This window comes from Schistocerca cancellata, chromosome 6 (genome assembly GCF_023864275.1).
Source record: "Schistocerca cancellata isolate TAMUIC-IGC-003103 chromosome 6, iqSchCanc2.1, whole genome shotgun sequence".
Lineage (NCBI taxonomy): Eukaryota > Metazoa > Arthropoda > Insecta > Orthoptera > Acrididae > Schistocerca > Schistocerca cancellata.
The window spans coordinates 348,180,754-348,187,230 of NC_064631.1; positions in this window are offsets into that span (position 1 = coordinate 348,180,754).

Below are 6,477 nucleotides of genomic sequence, written 5' to 3' on the forward strand. Positions count from 1 at the left end.
CTCAACAACTTTTCCCCCATTTGCTTCACCTGGTCATATTCAACCCAACAAGCCACCTTCATAGATGTTGACCTCCACCTCAAAGATGGCTACATCAGTACCTCCGTCCATATCAAACCTACAAACTACCAGCAATACCTCCACTTTAACAGCTACCACCCATTCAGTACCTTCCACACAGCCTAGCCACCCATGGTTGTCGCATCTGCAGCGAGAAGCAGGCCCTCATGAAATATACCGAGAGTCTCACTGAAGCCTTCACCAACTGTAATTATCCTCCCCTCTTTGTACAAAAACAAATCACCCATGCCTTATCTTTCCAGTCTCCCACCACCTCCCAAAGCCCCACCATCTGACCACAGAGGAGCATTCCCCTAGTAACTCAGTACCACCCAGGACTTGAGCAACTGAATTACATTCTCTGCCTGGGTTCCGATTGTCTCTCGTCATGCTCTGAAATGAGAAATGTCCTGCCCACAATCCTTCCCACCCCTCCCACAGTTGTATTCCACCATCCACCAAACCTACACAATATACTCGTCCACCCCTGCTCCCAATCCCTTACCTCATGGCTCATATCCCTGCAACAGAGCTAGATGCAAGACATGTCCCATACGTTTTACCACCACCGCCTACTCCAGTCCAGTCACAAACATCACCTATCCCATCAAAGGCAGTCCTATCTGTGAAACCAGTCATGTGGTCTACATGCTAAGCTGCTATCACTGACCTGCATTCTATGTAGGCACGACAGCCAACAAGCTGTCTGTCTGCATGAATGGCCACCAACAAATTGTGGCCAAGAAACAAGTGGACCATCCTGCTGCTGAACATGTTGCCAAACATAATATCCTACATTTCAGTGACTGCTTCAAGGCCTGTGCCATATGGATCCTTCCCACCAATACCAGCTTTTCTGAATTGCACAGGTGGGAACTTTCCCTGCAATACATCCTACATTCCCACAACCCTCCTGGCCTCAGCATTCATTAGTCGCTGTCACCACCCACCCATCCAGCCCCTTCCCTGCTCACATTCCAGCACTACACAGCCGTCATTCCACCATGACATCCATTATTTATTTATTTATTTTAAGTTCTTTCCTCACTATTCCTGTCCTTTCCTGCTACTTCCCCCTCCCCCCCCCTCCCCACCTCTCCCCTGCCTGCCCACCATCTGCAGCACTTGACAGTCCGCCATCCCCATCATAATATCCCTGCTCCCCCCCCCCCTCCCCCAGCCACTCCTTTCCCCCACCCAGTCGCCACTCCCATCACACACTGGGGTACTACTGTTTGCACTGTGGTTTCAGTTGCCTGAGACTGCAGTTGTGTGTGTGAGTTGCATTTGTGTGAGTGTTAGTGTGTGTGTGCGTATGTGTGTCTATTGTTCAAAAAGGCCATTGGCTGAAAGCTTTAAGTGTTAAAATCTTTTTGTTCTGCCTATCTGCGACTCACCATCTCCACTATATGGTGACTATTAGCTTTCTTTCTCATAATATTGTCACATTCCATCCTGGATTTTCCATTGTAGAATTACAAATTGTAAGTTTACATCCATAAAATCACACCTACAAAGTCTTCAGAAGAGAAGAGAAAAAATTCAGAGTATTAGGGCCTAAGCTTACAATGTGAGAACTGATCCATGTATCCAAGCCACACTGGGTACAAATCAGCAAAAATGTTTTGACATGGCAAAATGAATAAAGCTCATAATCATATCAATAAGTCCCGTAACATGCAAAACAAAAAGTATTGTAAGAAGCATCTAGCCTCAACCAATGGTTGTATGCTCTCCTTGAGTACACACACACACACACACACACACACACACACACACACACACTAGTAAATGTCTTCCACACCATTTGCAAATTGTCCATGCAAACTAACCTACATACATAGGCATCTAGAAGATTTATTGACAATTGATAGAAAATAAATTACTGATTTAAAGTTACATAATGTATTGGGAAGTCAATTCATCTACTTGAAAAAACATACATTTATGTGAAATAACATTGTCTTTAGCAGTCTTGGCTAACAATTTACAAATCTCAGTCACAACACTGATGTAGTTGACAGATGCTTGAGTACATTCCCAACACCCATGATCTCTTGTAAATCAACTAGCCCAGTAGAGTACAGCCATACAGAAGTGTGGGAATGTATCCACTCATATCTCTCAGTTTCCTCCCTAATTTCTCATCACATGCTTCAATTGATAGGTAATTTCCTGTCTAGCACTCACATAAAATCCTGGAACATTGTTTTGCATACTAAATATGCTGTTCAGTACCTTCTTTACATCACACAAGATATGCTCTCCCTATTCATTTTCCAACGGCTGAAAGCAAGGGGAAACTACAGCCGTAATTTTTCCCGAGGGCATGCAGCTTTACTGTATGGTTAAATGATGATGGCGTCCTCTTGGATTCCAGAGGTAAAATAGTCCCCCATTTGGATCTCAGGGAGGGGACTACTCAAGAGGATGTCGTTATCAGGAGAAAGAAAACTGGCATTCTAAGGATTCGAGCGTGGAATGTCAGATCCCTTAATCAGGCAGGTAGGTTAGAAAATTTAAAAAGGGAAATGGATAGGTTAAAGTTAGATATAGTGGGAATTAGTGTAGTTTGGTGGTAGGAGGAACAAGACTTCTCTTCAGGTGAATACAGGATTATAAATACAAAATCGAATAGGGGTAATGCAGGAGTAGGTTTAATAACGAATAAAAAAATATGAGTGCGGGTAAGCTACTACAAACAGCATAGTAAACGTATTATTGTGGCCAAGATAGACACGAAACCCACACCTACTACAGTAGTACAAATTTATATGCCTACTAGCTCTGCAGATGACAAAGAAATTGAAGAAATGTATGATGAAATAAAAGAAATTATTCAGATAGTGAAGGGAGACGAAAATTTAATAGTCATGGGTGACTGGAATTCAAGAGTAGGAAAAGGGAGAGAAGGAAACATAGTAGGTGAATATGGATTGGGAATAAGAAATGAAAGAGGAAGCCGCCTGGTAGAATTTTGTACAGAGCACAACTTAATCATAGCTAACACTTGGTTTAAGAATCACGAAAGAAGGTTGTATACATGGAAGAAGCCTGGAGATACTGACAGGTTTCAAATAGATTATATAATGGTAAGACAGAGATTTAGGAACCAGGTTTTAAATTGTAAGACATTTCCAGGGGCAGATGTGGGCTCTGACCACAATCTATTGGTTATGAACTGTAGATAGGAACTGAAGAAACTGCAAAAAGGTGGGAATTTAAGGAGATGGGACCTGGATAAACTGACTAAACCAGAGGTTGTACAGCGTTTCAGGGAGAACATAAGGGAACAATTGACAGGAATGGGGGAAAGAATACAGTAGAAGAAGAATGGATAACTTTGAGGGATGAAGTAGTGAAGGCAGCAGAGGATCAGGTAGGTAAAAAGACTAGGGCTAGTAGAAATCCTTGGGTAACAGAAGAAATATTGAATTTAATTGATGAAAGGAGAAAATATAAAAATGCAGTAAATGAAGCAGGCAAAAAGGAATACAAACGTCTCAAAAATGAGATCAACAGGAAGTGCAAAATGGCTAAGCAGGGATGGCTAGAGGACAAATGTAAGGATATAGAGGCTTATCTCACTAGGGGTAAGATAGATACCGCCTACAGGAAAATTAAAGAGACCTTTGGAGAAAAGGGAACCACTTGTATGAATATCAAGAGCTCAGATGGAAACCCAGTTCTAAGCAAAGAAGGGAAAGCAGAAAGGTGGAAGGAGTATATAGAGGGTCTATACAAGGGTGATGTACTTGAGGACAATATTATGGAAATAGAAGAGGATGTAGATGAAGATGAAAAGGGGGATATGATACTGCATGAAGAGTTTGACAGAGCCCTGAAAGACCTGAGGTGAAACAAGGCCCTGGGAGTAGACAACATTCCATTAGAACTACTGACAGCCTTGGGAGAGCCAATCCTGACAAAACTCTACCATCTGGTGAGCAAGATGTATGAGACAGGCGAAATACCCTCAGACTTCAAGAATAATATAATAATTCCAATCCCAAAGAAAGCACATGTTGACAGATGTGAAAATTATTGAACTATCAGTTTAATAAGTCAAAATACTAATGCAAATTCTTTACAGACAAATGGAAAAACTAGTAGAAGCTGACCTCAGAGAAGATCAGTTTGGATTCCGTAGAAATATCGGAACACGTGAGGCAATACTGACCCTACGACTTATCTCAGAAGCTAGATTAAGGAAAGGCAAACTTACATTTCTAGCATTTGTAGACTTAGAGAAAGCTTTTGACAATGTTGAGTGGAATACTCTCTTTCAAATTCTGAAGGTGGCAGGGGTAAAATACAGGGAGCGAAAGGCTATTTACAATTTGTACAGAATCCAGATGGCAGTTATAAGGGTCGAGGGACATGAAAGGGAAGCAGTGGTTGGGAAGGGAGTGAGACAGGGTTGTAGCCTCTCCCCAGTGTTATTGAATCTGTATATTGAGCAAGCAGTGAAGGAAACAAAAGAAAAATTCAGAGTAGGTATTAAAATCCATGGAGAAGAAATAAAAACTTTGAGGTTCGCTGATGACATTGTAATTCTGTCAGAGACAGCAAAGGACTTGGAAGAGCAGTTGAACAGAATGGATAGTGTCTTGAAAGGAGGATATATGATGAACATCATCAACAAAAGCAAAACAAGGATAATGGAATGTAGTCGAATTAAGTCGGGTGATGCTGAGGGAATTAGATTAGGAAATGAGACACTTAAAGTAGTAAAGGAGTTCTGCTATTTGGGGAGCAAAATAACTGATGATGGTCGAAGTAGAGAGGATATAAAATGTAGACTAGCAATGGCAAGGAAAGTGTTTCTGAAGAAGAGAAATTTGTTAACATTGAGTATAGATTTAAGTGTCAGGAAGTCATTTCTGAAAGTATTTGTATGGACTGTAGTCATGTATGGAAGTGAAACGTAGATGATAAATAATTTGGACAAGAAGAGAATAGGAGCTTTCAAAATGTGGTGCTACAGAAGAATGCTGAAGATTAGATGAGTAGATCACATAACTAATGAGGAGGTATTGAATAGGATTGGGGAGAAGAGAATTGACTGGAAGAAGGGATCGGTTGGTAGGACATGTTCTGAAGCATCAAGGGATCACCAATTTAGTATTGGAGGGCAGCGTGGAGAGTAAAAATCGTAGAGGGAGGCCAAGAGATGAATACACTAAGCAGATTCAGAAGGATGTAGGTTGTAGTAGGTACTGGGAGATGAAGAAGCTTGCACAGGATAGAGTAGCATGGAGACTCTCAGGACTGAAGACCACAACAACAACAACATTCATTTTCCAAAATCAATTACTAGGGATTTCTTTCAGGTACGATTAAAAAATGTTCACATATGAAACATTAATACTCAGAGTTAAATGCTATGAAAAAAATGAAGTGATAAGGTGACACAAACAGATATAGTAAGATACTATTCCTAATTTATACAGCACAAATTATGAACATTGTCCCATTCCAGAACTGTAAAAGGATCTACTCATTTAGTTTCATGGCATACATGCATCAAATTCTGAAGAACAAATCTATTACAGAACATAATTATATAGTCTACCATAGATTTTAACTCAGTCAACAGATAAGACAGACTAAAAATCACATCTTCTCACATACTACATTCCTGGCAAACAAAACACAATTATATAGTCTTATACATCTTCTGGCACCGTGTATATTTTCTTCTGGACTGGGTTATCATTATGCATCCAAGTTCAAAGGTTTTGTCTTCTAAAGTACCTGAGATTTTACCAATTTGCTTTTCTTACCTTTAGCTCCTCTTATCTTTACACCTACTATGGGCATTTCCCCAAAATTCTTACTATACTTAAACTTGTCTCTAAATTGTTCAGATATACCACAAATTGGGCTACCTGTATCAATCAAACAGTTCTCTTCCCACTGATCAATCTTAATCTTAATGTAAGGACACCCACAATCTGGGTGTTCTCTGTTATTAGACACTTCATGAAAAGATCACTTTCAATTTCATCAAATGCTACATCCACACTGTTTTTGCATGGTTTTATCAAATTTACTGGTATCATAGCATTACTTTGGTTACACCTGTTATTAGGTAAAGATTGAACACACTGAATGGATTTCATAGCATAACTAATATTAATTATTACAGAAGGAACACAAAATATATTGCTGTCAAAATTACATTTCCTACTTAGATGTTCTTTCACTTCATTCCACCAATTTGGATACAAATTTTGACTAACCAAAGCTGCCTTATTCCAGGATCCACATTTATCTATGTTACCAACAATCTGGCGCCAAACAAACTTCAAAGAGTTTTCACCTTTATTCTCTAGGTTTACAGATAACTCACCTTTACTGTTTGTATTTGACTAGACTGGTATCCATGACTCTCACTTACATCATAACACACAT